Genomic DNA, 14,667 nt, shown 5'->3' on the forward strand with positions numbered 1-14,667 from the left:
ATCATTATGACTGCTTTGAAAGAGGACAAGTTCAGATATCAATGTTTTTCTCCATAATTTTAGTTTCATATCCAAGATTTTATTTATTTGACCCATAACAACAAATCTTGTCCTTTATCAGAAGGTATACTTGCAATTTCAATTTTGAAAATTTGATGTTCCTTTACATGCATCACTTACAAAATATTCAAAGATTCTATCACTCTGACCAACAACTACTCTTGATATGTTAGACAGCAAACTGATTTCCATTTATCCGTTTTCTTTCTATTCATTCGAAATCACCCTCTTCAACCACATCAGATTATTTTGCTAGTGATTTTTCAACAACCAACACCCACTGCTTTGCATGATTTAGTGCAGTTTCTCTTAAAGCATTCTCAAAGGAAAATTGCAAGTAAGGTGCCTAGGGAACTCAGCATAGATGTCACCTACTTTTGTATTTGCTGTCTTTGATAGTACCTACTCACAGCTTGTAGCAATGTCAACGGCACGGAATTATTGAAAAGCAACAATGATGGTATTCAATAGTTACCAATGGCAACTATTTAAATGCAAACCTCAAAATAAATTCAATAATTCAGCACAAGTACAATGCAGTGTACATGAAAGTGATATTATTCTATCACAGCAATACTGAGGTGAAGGACGACTGATCAATACTTCCAAGGGTTGGATTTTTTTTTCGCTAAAAACTAAAGGTCAGCAGAACTGATTGCATCTTAGTATTTCACGTAACTGTATTTGCTAGTAATGATTTACTGACAGCTTAATGCATAAAGAAAAAATTGAGGAAAAATGGTCATCAATAAAAATATCATTTGGACAAGATTAAACACCATTGAGTCTATATATTCAGTAATAGAGGTATGTTGTATAACCTAGCCATGATGACAGGAAAATACTTTTTTTTTCCATTTTCTTCTGAAAGTAAAAGGACACCTGTGACCACTGTTTGCATCTCAGTTTTACTCGTAATGCTACTGCAAGTACTAATTCACACACAAAACAAATTTCAAATATGTCCATATGGGATAAATACAATGTATACCAATTGGACAGGATTACACAACATGAAATACTTTTTTTTCTTTCCATTTTTTTCTGAAAGTAAAAGGACACCTGTGACCACTGTTTGCATCTCAGTTTTACTCGTTATGCTACTGCGAGTACTAATTCACATACAAAACAAATTTCAAATATGTCCATATGGGATCAATACAATGTATACCAACTGGACAGGATTACACAACATGAAAATGCTTTTGTTTCTTTCCATTTTTTTCTGAAAGTAAAATGACACCACTGTTTGCATCTCAGTTTTACTCGTTATGCTACTGCAAGTACTAATTCACATACAAAACAAATTTCAAATATGTCCATATGGGATAAATACAATATACCAATTGGACAGGATTGCACAACATTAACTAGTGACACGAGTGTTATTGTATCCTTGGCCCTCTCCCAGACAGAATGAGATTCATACTATCAAATTTTACTTGTAACAGTAGAGCCAGTACCAATTCACTGAAAAACTACATAGAAATTTTTTTTCAAATGTAGTCACATGGGACAAATTAAGATATCATTTAGGCAAGACTAATGAATGCTGGCCCTAATAATACTGTGTACCCATCGCCTCTAGCCCACACAGTTGTGATTAATTTGATAATAACTCATTTTTACTTGTATTAAAACGTAATGCAAGTACAGATTCACTGAAAGCTTAGACAAAAAATGACAAAAAAAATATGCTCACACGGACAGGCAGTACATACAGATCATTTCAGCAGGACTACAGAAGACTATATGTTGTACATGTATACCCGAGCTCATTCTTAACCCGGACATGACAGGGAAAGAGTTATATTAAGGTTTAATACAAACCTTAGAGTACAGGCTTTGTTAATAAAATGATTAATGGACTTTATCAAATAAAGAGTCTTCACCACATGCAAAATTTTATCACCAGCATAGCTACGCTTTGTGTCATTCAGGTGTGTCCATAGTTCATATATAATATTGTAAATTCATGTACTAGAACTATTATAAAAGGCAACTATATTGACAAGAAACAGGTAGCAACATTTTTTTCAAGTCATAAATATTGATGGTACTGGTGAAAATTAATTTCCCATGAATGTCGTAAAATTACATACGTGTGTAATGTTAGTCTACAGCAAAACAGAGACCTGCATGAATAATAGAGTTCTAAGAATACTGTATATACATCAACCCACATTTCATAATTAGATTTGGATTCATTTGATTACTATAGAGAAACGATATAGATGAAAACAAGTTGGTGGATATAATGATATTATCACTATGACACGACAGGAATGTGGTTTATAACTTACTTGGGATTCTGTTATTGTACTAAATCTCTAAATTTAAGGATACAGTATATATACACTAGTAGTAGTAGTACTAGTAGTCGCCTGGACACACCTGATTGAAGAAAACATGTCCAGTTTTCAACATGATAAAAATTTCACACTGGCTAAAACCTCAAGCATTTCATCAACTTGATCCTATGAGAACAAATGTTCATGGACTCTCGGTTCATAGTACCAAATGAAAAATTCTACTCACATTTTTTTGGAAGTGAATTCCAAATTTTCACTGACATCTCATCAGCATCGAATCAAAGATGTATAATTGACAACAGTTTGCCCTCTAAGCCAATTTGATGTGCCACTGATGCACACAATTTCTAGTGATGTACCAAAATTTGGTGTTCCCCTATCTCATACTATGTGGTGACTCACAAGAAATGCCAGTTTTTACCATTTTCGACTCACAACATTGAACACCAACATTTGGCTATCATTAGAGGGCACACTGCTTAATAGTGCTGACAAGACTTCAGCAAAAGTTTTAGATTTACTCCCAAAAAATTGTTTGATTCTATGAGTCCAAATCGGCATTTGATACAACATGACTCTCATATGCTAATCTACACATACTTAACTCTAACATGCATGTATTTTGTGTTAGAGACATACATGTACATGCAGACCTATTCTGATTTCTACCAAAGGCAATTGACAGTCAAGAAAAAATGTTGCACCTGGTGATATACTACACTGTTTAAAGAGAAACACAACTCCAGGAAATAAAGTCATTTTCATAAACTAAGGGTTCGAGTCATTTCATGATTTTACATCACCTACAACTACTTGTGATTTCAGAGAAACATCAAGTTGAGCTTGTGCCTTTATCGGGTATCTCTGCTGTGGGCCATTGCATGATGGGAGTCAGCAGAAAAAATATATTCATGGTTGCACAATGAATATTCATGAAATATATATTACACTGAAGGGAATAAGCACCCAGGAATGGTGTTTCCCTTTAAATAAATTTATACATGTATAAATGCACCCAATCGATGATTTTTTGGCCTATTATTGCATAGACAGTCATCTTGCAGTAATTGGCTAACATACATTTGTTGTAAATTCCTAAAAACAAATTATTCCAGGACATGTATCCCTGCATAGGCAGTCATCTTGCTGGCATCTGGCTAGCATACATTACCAAAACCTCTGATTCAAGAATCTACATACTTATAGAAAGTCATCTTTCAGATATTTGGCAAATATATAAATTACCCATTTCTTTTATTCATTCAGAGTCTACAAACCTTGCACACAGTACACTCTGCATACAGTTGAAAGTCTTGAAATTCCTGACCAGAGAGACTTAGATTTGTACATGTATGTATTAGCATACTCTGTATCACCATGCCCTTCAGATAGCTAGTTCACAACACAGTTACTTAATATCATTACACAATTAACTGTTATTCAATATAGATATTTGAGACTTTTTACATTCAAATATTTTTATGACATTTTATCAAGCCACTGTAGCAGTGTTATTAGTGTTACATAAAAGGTCATATATATATATATATATATTCGTTCTCAATTACTTGTATACCTGCCAATGTCTGAGGGCCCCAAAACACCTGAATAGTCTTTATGTTAATGTTTTTTGAATGCTAGAGTCAGCAAAGGATATAGCCGATAAAGAATCTTTCCCCATGGGTAAAATTTTATTGGCATTACCCTAGTAAAATGCATAGAGCAGTTGTGCAGATTTTGCCAACCTTTACTACCCTTGACAAAATTCACCTTTATGATAATCATTCGCTAGCTGCAATTGGAATGGGATTTTTAAAACAGTTGTTAGATATAATGTCTTACTTGTAATATTGTACACCCTGAACAGTATTGAATCACCTGTCGGTAAACATATCTGTGTAGTGCAGTGCACATAATAATATGGTGCAATAAATCCAATCAAATTGATTTTTGAGTCGATCCTCACCTTAAAAATCAGCGCCCCCAACATATCAGTTTCAAACTGTTACTGCACTACTTTATTGATAAATTTGACCTCCAATTAACATGTACAATGTCTAATTTTTTTATCAAATTTCAGTGAATATAAACTCGTAACAGTATGTTCCCATAATTTACCATCCTTATCAAAAACATTCATAATGCCAAGTTGTCGTAACTTACCATCCTTATCAAAAAACCCTCACAATGCAATGTCATAACTTACTGTCCTTATCAAAAACAGTCATAACCCATGACATGATACAGCTACAGAATACACCCTAGTTGTTCTTTCAACCTATGACATCATACAGCTACAGAATACACCCTAGTTGTTCTTTCAACCTATGACATCATACAGCTACAGAATACACCCTAGTTGTTCTTTCAATCTATGACATCATACAGCTTCAGAATAAACCCTCGTTGTTAGTTCAACCTATGACATCATACAGCTACAGAATACACCCTAGTTGTTCTCTCAACCTATGACATCATACAGCTACAGAATACACCCTCGTTGTTAGTTCAACCTATGACATCATACAGCTACAGAATACACCCTAGTTGTTCTCTCAACCTATGACATCATACAGCTACAGAATACACCCTAGTCGTTCTTTCAACCTATGACATCACACAGCTTCAGAATACACCCTCGTTGTTAGTTCAACCTATGACATCATACAGCTACAGAATACACCCTAGTTGTTCTTTCAACCTATGACATCATACAGCTTCAGAATAAACCCTCGTTGTTAGTTCAACCTATGACATCATACAGCTACAGAATACACCCTAGTTGTTCTCTCAAACCATGACATGATACAGCTTCACTGTTGCATAAACTTTTAGAATGACAAGTACAGTTCCACTTGATGCAAGATCAGTTATAATCTACAAATTCCATGGTAATAACTATAGTCCTACCAAAGATTACATTTTAATGCTGTACATGTATAGTTACCTGTAATGATGTCCACGATGTGATCAAATACTAGCACTGAAATCTAGCATAAAATTCAATATTCACTGACTTGTTATACAAAATATACATTATGTCATTATGTAGGTGATATAAAATATACTTGAACAAAATACCCACCCACATACATTAGTACATTTAGTATTCACAGAACATTATCTTGCATGAATTCATTCTAAAAGCATTACCCTGTAGCCAAACTAAATCAGATTATTGTTACATAATAGCCAAAATGTCTAAAAGGCTACCTATTTATTATTGTTACATGATAGCAAAACCATCACACAATGTCACACAAGCTCATTAAACCAACTTCAAACTTCTTACGTTTATGGGGGAGGGGGTCAGGTATCAATGTCATTGCTAAACTTCATTTTCACACTTCTAACCAAATTTCAAAAAAAACGTTCATGCCTTCAATGATAACAGGTTCTGTATTTACTACTGTGATGTTGATAAGTTGATTAAAATTTACTTCTAATGTCATATACATTTGTATAGTGCTGGGTTTCCAGTTAGTATTTTAATGTGTTTACCATCACGTTTTTACATTGCATCGATGGTAGTGGTGTGACTGCTACAATTTTCATCATGGTTTATATCATACAAATGTGTCAATGTCGCATTTGTGAAGGTTCATTTAGGGGGAGGGTGGAGGGGTTTTGTCCTAAACGAACACAGTTCATTTATTGAGCTTGTGTGACATAATGTGATCGTCACTAAAATAGTTCGGCTATGACAGTCAATCATAAGTAGTACTTGTAGCTGCAATCATTTATACATAAGGCCACACTTTTTGAAAATTCTAACATCATTCATCTTTACACACAGAATGTATGATTATTAATGGTTGCATAATAGCCACAACTATTATTAAAAGTGTATACCATATGGTTTGTTACATACTACCAGTATATTCAAACTTACAAGTCTATAACCAGTTATTATTACATAATAGCAAAACCTAACAAAAAACGCCTAACCATTCCTTGTGACACACTAGCCAAATACAAGGTCAGTAACGACTTATTGTTACATAATATCTTTCCAACCACTAGCCACAGCTGTACATTGCCAAATTACGTCTATCTCAAAACTCTGTAACTATTCATTTTAACCATATACCGGTAGTAAAACAGTAATACTATTATCTATGTTGGTGAGTTAATGGGTGTTGTGATAGTAAAGGTGATTTGACTTGTAGTAGTTACCTCGGAATATACCAAACTGGAGTCACATTCATTAACTATTCACCATTAACATTGATCATTTGATTAATCTTGAGTTACATTTAGAAATGAATAATACACAATTCACCTATAGTCAAGTTTATCTCACCATGGTACAAGTACATGCACATTACAGAGAAAGAGAGAGCGAGAGAGAGGGAGAGACTGACACAGACAGAAACAATACACATTCATTCATTCATTCATTCATTCATTCATTCATTCATTCATTCATTCAATCTCATTCATTCAATCTCATTCAGACAGACAGACAGACAGACACACACACACGCACACAGACTGACAAACAGAAATGACATATTCAGACAGACAGATGGACAGACTGACTGACTGACAGACAGACAGACAGACAGACAGGCAGGCAGGAAGATATTACACATTCAAACAAAGACACAGACAGACAGACAGACAGACAGACAGACAGACAGACAGACAGACAGACAGACAGACAGACAGACAGACAGACAGACAGACAGACAGACAGACAGACACACACACACACACACACACACACACACACACACACACACACACACACACACACACACACACACACACAAATCTGGATTACAGTATGTACATGTATGTTCTCATCTGTCTATTCAAAGTATCAGATGAAACATGGAAAAAGGACCATGCAAATAGTGTGGACAGGATAGTATAATTTTGTCATTACAGTGTTGTTGTTGTTGTTGTTGTTGTTTTGCAATGGGTTTCTTTTAGGAGGGTTGAAATTTGTAAAACTTGCACATATTTCAATACCTTGAACCATCATTTTGACAGGGAGCCTGGTAAAAAAACATTATTTTTTCTCTAGAGTAGCTTAATCGAGGTATATATTCATATATATTCACGATTACACTTCATACAGCTTAGTCATGCTTTGAAAACAATCAGCAGCCTAAATGAACCACTGAATATTCAACTCAGTGGTTCATAATGAAATTCACTCATTGGACACAAGACCACTCAGTCTGCTAAATTCAAACCGGGGACAGATTTATACATTTTTTATTATTATTTTTTTATTTATTGACAGGAATGCATCCATAATATGCTTTTTCGTGCAGTAATGATAAAAAATATAATAAATACAGATACACACAATCGATATACATTATTAGACAAAATTGAAAATAAACAGGATGGACACATACACTATGATACAGTTACTTGGTTACGCTGACTAGAAACAGAACTGTACATACAATGACTCATATAGTACAGGTATATATTTGAGACAGGAAGTTGGGTAAATGAGTCAGGGCATTCTAATTTAGTCACCCAGTTATTTGTGGATAATCTAAACCATAAAGATTAGTCTAAGCTTTCAAAATTCCTGACTCAGCAGTTTTTTTAATAGACACTTGATTACACACAAATTAGCTTTTCCTGACTCAGCAGTTTTATGCTTTCTTGACAGCCACTCGGTTATAATTTAAACGCTACACGTAGCTAGCATGGATTCAAGCCTATGTACCCGGTGTTTATAAATAATTTCACAATCATACCCGAATGTTTATTTTGTTTTTATCCATTTTATCTATTTATTATGCTTGTGGCTGAAAACTAATTATCACAAACAGTAGAAAAATACTAACAAATAGTCAGGCTATGAGCCACGATACAAATAGAAAACCAGAGTAAGGCCAAAAAAAAAAATATGTCTGGTTCTGGTCAGCGCGCGCGTGCCCTGAATACCCCCGCGTCGATCCTTTTTTTCCGATAATTTTTGCTTTCCCGTTCCTTATTTACAATTCCCCGTCGATCAACACTGTATGCAAGGCTAGCGGAAAAAATTTAACTCGTGTGATGGCGCACTTCTATTTGGTAACGGGTACCCTTTTCTTCTAGTACTGTTGCATACCCATAATCCCCCGTACGATATGTGTACGTAATATGTACGATGAGCGTGGTTGATGGGAATCACGGGAAATAGTGTGTTCACTGTGCTAGGTGGTAAACCGCTCACATGTTTCGAAAATGTCAGAAGTTTGAGTACGTCGTGAGCAATCGAAATTTTGATATCAATTCAGCTGACTTTCGAGGTGTTCTTAGTTCTGGTGATCGTTTCGTTCTGCCTTCTGAATACAAAGATTTTCCTGTAGCGTAAGCAGTTAGCTCTGGATGTATGCGCTACGATGTTCGACACGTCTTTCCATCTGCGATGAGTTGGAAAGACGTGTCAAACATCGTACCGTATACAGACTGCGTATCAGACTGATGATGGACGGTGCTCGAAAGAAAACACTGCCTCCTCTACGTCCGTTGGACAGACCTATTTCTCGTTATTTAACGTTGCAAGTTGCACAATGACATTATACAGTGGTTGCAAGGCAAGACTCATTATCTTGGATGGGATTATAACTGCAAATCGGGATTATAACTGCAAATCACTGGGCGATAAGATAAATTTGTAAATGTGACTAGTGATGCCCTGATGGATGATTGATCCGCATCGTATAAAACTTGCCATACAACAGTGCCAACTTCCAGAGTTGTATGACATCTTCCGAGAGCATGTAAAGTGTCAAAAATGTGTATTTACTAATTTGCCAAAAAAAAAAAAATTAGGAAAAAAAAAAAAAACGCGCGTCGTCGCACCACTTTAGAAAGTTTACCCTGACCAGAACCAGATTTTTATTTTTTTTTGGCCTAAGTGATGAATGATAACAATCACTTGTCATCATCACTTTTATGTCATGTCTATGTTTTCCGTTGTATTATGTAATTTCATCACTTACATGTACATCATAAATGAACATGTTTTTCTTCTATATCTTTATACAGTTATAGGCAATGTTTGTCATCATCACTTTTACATCATGTCTGTTTTTCATTGTATTATGTAATTTCATCACTTACAAGTACATTGTACATTGTAAATGATCTGTATCTTTCCGCAGTAATAGAAAATGATTGTCATCATCACTTTTACGTCATGTCTGTGTTTTCCATTGTATTATGTAATTTCATCACTTACATGTACATCATAAATGAACATGTTTTTTTCTTCTGTATCTTTATACAGTAATAGATAATGTTTGGCATTGTCACTTTTCTTCCATGTCTACATGAACATACATCATGTAAATGATCATTTTCTGGGCTCAAAATTAACTTTTTTCTTTGGTAATCCTCAATGGGCTACCAATTTCAGAAAAAGGATGGTGATCAACAGTCCCATATTCCTCTATTGGAAATATGTGTGTTAATATTTTCATGTCCATAAATCTTCCCTCCTTTACATCACTGCATTATCAGTGGTAGCCTGAGCGGGCTACTGGCTGCAAATTATCGTAGCCCCATGACAAGAATTGGTAGTCTGTGGGCACAGGACTACTGCTAATTTCGAGCCCTGATTTTTCCTTGAGTATTTTTATGCCAATTGACAATCTATAAAGTCCTTATACAGGAGTATAGCTAAATTTCAGAATATATGATTTTGATCAACAGATAGAAATATTAATCAATGGAGAATTACTAAAAGAAGACAATAAAATGTTAACAACTGAAGAAAGTGAGTAATTATTCCCGAATTTATCTCCATCTCTATCTTTAGAATATTCCAGAATAATGAGACAATGAGGAATATTTCTCCGAACTTATTTTTTTTTCGAGGTTGATTTCAATATTCATGAAATTATAGGAAAAGGGGCCATCGATCATTCAACACATATAATTCTCTCTTTCTCTCCCTCCCTCCCTCCCTCCCTCTCTCTCTGTCTCGGTCTCGCTCTCTCTCTCACACACACACACACATACACACACACACACACACACACATTTAAATATACGAATGTTATTGATAACCAAGCTGTCACTGCACCAGCTGGTCATCTATCTAGTCAAATACACATTCAGTCATAAAAATGACACAAATGTTACTGCACTCAAATGTCTCACATTGATAGATCAAAAGCCGACTAAAAAATAAGCCACTGTTACCATAGAAACCCCATATATTTATCCTCAACCTGGTCATATGGATTGTATTCAACCAGTCCCATGTACTAGGAAATGAGTAGTGAGCTGTAACTTATTTCCATGACACAAAATAAACAATTTCTGATGCAAATATGGACACCAAGATATCAAGAGCATTTACAACATGTATGTATATATACACACATACACACAAGTGTTATGTACATATCCTATCACATATAGATATACACAAGTGTTTATGCATACATCTCTCATCACACACACATACCAACATACACTACACACATATACACATACACATACAGATACATACCAACATACACCACACACACATACATATACCAACATACACCACACACACATACATGTACACATACCAACCTACACCACACACACACAGTTATGACTTGTGCACACATCCCATCACACACACACACACACACACACACACAGATACCAACATACACCACACACATACACACAAGTAAAGTGTTATGAATTATGCATACATCCCATCATACACACATACCAACATACACCACACACATACACATACACATACACATACACATACACATACACATACACATACACATACACATACACATACACAAGTCAAGTGTTATGACTTATAAAGTTATGTACACATCCCCTAACACACACATTTCCACACACACATTTCCACCACACATAAATTGGCTATGCACACATACATCAGGCATTCACACATTGGCAATTATAGGGGTGTACAGCTGATATCGCAGACTGAGTTATGTTTTGTTATAGGGATGGTACAGGTAATATCACATATTGACTGCTGAAAAGATTTACGTGTTTATCCTAGGGATATATAACAGACTGACAGAAACTAGGTCCAGAACGGATATGCTAGGGTGGATATCACTGATTGACAGAGGGGTATATAGGTGCTATCACTGATTGACAGGGGTGTATAGGTGATAAAAGTTCCTGATTGACAGACATCCATAAAGTTGGTTGGGAGATATATCACTGGGAAAAAGTCCCTGGTTGACAGATATCCCCTTGATATCCATAAAGTCCTTGGTCAATATCCACTGTATGTCATCGCTGACAACTACTATGGGTTAGACATGAAAGGAAAGGTATCACTGACACTGACAGTGCACACTGATAGTTAGGTGTAAGGGAGACAAGCCTTGGAGGGTACAAATAAGAAAGCCATTGGAATCATTCTGAAAAGGAAGTCTGGTAGTTGTAACTCCTTAATACAAAACTGTAGAAGACGAGAAAAATGTGTTATTCTATTTATCAATCAACTTGCTGATTTGTCAACCTTGTAACTCTGTGTGGGCAACCATTGTGGTGAAAGTAAATGTACAGTAAGAGCTGAAGTCAATCGATTGCAAACAGCGAAGTCCAAATAATTGAGATAATTAATTCAATTATATTTTGTGATGCTCTCTGTTAATTGATTCAGTTTGCACTTTTCTTATATTCTATTTTTGGCGATATTCAATTTATTCTAGAATGTGCATTAACACAGTGTGTCACTATGATTCTATTATGACAAGGTGCTAGGAATTCTTCACATACAACAAAGACACATTTATAAACTAAAGCCACCCAGTACCTGTAACTTTCTCTCTTCATTCATCAATTTTTGCAAACTGAAAAATACCAGGATCACTTTTTACATCAAGACTATATAAACATTTTTAAAGCCTCATCCAGTATACATACCTATAACTTTTTTTGTATTTTCTGTCAATTTGGCCAGTTGAAAAATATGATTGCTTTTGCCATGACTATTTAATTTATTTTTTTAAAACCTCAGTGTCTGGAACTTTCACTATTTTTATTAATTTTTCCAGCTGATAAACACAAGAATTGCTTTTTTTTATCAAGAATATACACACATTATGAAGTGTACATAGCAGTAACTTTTTCGTATTTTCATTCATTTTGGCCAGTTGAAAAATACAAGGCTTGTTCTCTAGAGCCAAGACTATATATGTGCATTTGTAAACCCCACTATTTGTAAGGCAAAAAAAAAGTAAGAAAAAACATTGTTTCTGGTCAGGATATTTTATCTGAAGTGGTGCAACAACGCAAATTCTTTTTCTTGTCTTTTTTTTTTGTATTCTCAACGAACCTGTCACTCAATCTACTATTTATGGCAGTTACTGTTCTTTTTATACTTTAGAGCAAGTGTGTAAGTGGGGCAGATGTCATTTGCTTGTTCACTGCTATGCAGTTGTCTTCACTGAAGTAAAGAGGGTTATTTTTGCGTTTCCCTCGGACTTGCAGACAGCATAGGCTGGACAAACACACACACACACAAAAAAAGACTGACGCAAGGGTATTTTAAGTGATGCAACACTGACCAGAAACACTTCTTTTTTTTTCTTCTTTTTTTCTTGGGGAGGGGGGGGGGGGTAACTTTAGATTTTTGAAAAATACAAGGATTGCTTTTTACTTATGTCACTTTTCCTAATTTTTTCCTATTTTTTTGTCTGTAGATACAAGGGTTGCTTTACACAAATTTAGACTACATTTCATACACATTTTTACAACTATGCAGTATACATATAGCTGTAAGTTTTCCATAATTTCATTCTAGTTGAAAAATGCAAGGACTTATTCTGTCAAGACAATATATAAGAATTTTTTCCTATTTTTTATTCATTTTTAATCTGTTGAGAAATATCACTTTTGTGTTTGTATTTGTATAGAGATTACAAATTTAGCATTGGTATAGAGGTTACATGTATTTCTATAGTCAACTGTTGTGAAAGGTGTCAACATTAGCTGTACTGAATACACATGGCTAGTCTAGTTCCTATACAGTATCATTATGATTTACATGTACACCTCAACTAGTTTAGTTAGAGACCACGTTGGCATCCAAACTAACATGGCGGATGGACTAGATGAGTTGTTCATATTAAGTAGTGTCTGATTCCCTCCTCGCACTGTCCATCAAAATTAATGTGCACATGACATTTCCTAAAATGCCATTCACCTACATTTGCTATGTACGGTACCAATATCAAAACATTCTCAGTAACATGTGAATGAGTGTTCTCCTTACAGACTTTTCCACTAGAGGGTTCAAAGACAAACACTGTCTGATGTTGCCATTGGAGACCAGGATGAGAGCATCTTGAGTCTGGTGATTGCTGTCATACTATTTTTTTCACATACAAAAATGAAGTGGTTTGGAGTGCAATTGTCATTTTAAAATATCAAGAGGGTACTTGCAAATTACAAGAGGGCTTGGCATCCCTGTTACCTTATTCACAGGGCTCACAGGATAAACAGTCATGAATAAGGTAAACTCAAAATTAATGGTAGTCCTGTGTCAACACACTACCAAATTGTGCCCTCTAATGACAGCCAAATTTTGTTGTTGCGAGTCAAAATGCACAATGGTATTCGCCACATAGCAAGAAATAGGAGAACACCAAATTTTGGCTATCATGAGAGGGCACTCTGCTTTGCAATCACATGATTTTGTGTACTAGGAACTTCTGTGCGCTAATTTGCATATCATTTGCATAAAGGTATGCAATACTATTTTCGGTATTAGTCTGCAGTGCTAATATCAGAAGTATTGAAAGCAAAATCACTAACATATATATATATATATGTTTATCAATTCAATTTGCAATTAGAAAGTCATGAAGAGTACTGGCTCATAGATTTAAATCATAATGGACACATTTTTTACCCATGTCCACAAAATCTTAAAGTAACCAAGCAAAATTACAAATGTGTCAATTTGATCAATTCAGTTTCCAGTTTATTGTCATACATAATTCTAGAAAATACTTCAAGGTAAAATGGGCATTTTTTAATGCATCACTGAATATATCACAGACAGCTGGAGCTGACAAGTTAAAAGGTAATTTCACTTGAGTGACCATTGTTCATAGTATGCTAATACTGTGCTGAAATACACTAATAATCAATTGTTTTAATCATCATATATGAATACAAACTGGCCACAGATGGCAAACCTATAAATACTACTTAAATGCTATCAATGTACACTTTAGTTCACTAGAATATGACAGAGATTGACAGAGTGTATTTAATGCTTTACATGTGTATGCCATGACAGACAGGAGAGAAGGGCAGGCTTAGATGG

The 14,667-nt window shown here is 35.0% G+C and overlaps 1 long non-coding RNA gene across 1 annotated transcript in view; it reads right to left on the minus strand.

The window, feature by feature from the left end:
* LOC144448365 (uncharacterized) overlaps positions 1–14,667 on the minus strand; it is a 74,120-nt gene that overhangs the window by 45,242 nt on the left and 14,211 nt on the right. The window lies entirely within an intron of this gene.

This window comes from Glandiceps talaboti, chromosome 17 (genome assembly GCF_964340395.1).
Source record: "Glandiceps talaboti chromosome 17, keGlaTala1.1, whole genome shotgun sequence".
Taxonomy (NCBI): Eukaryota; Metazoa; Hemichordata; class Enteropneusta; family Spengelidae; genus Glandiceps; species Glandiceps talaboti.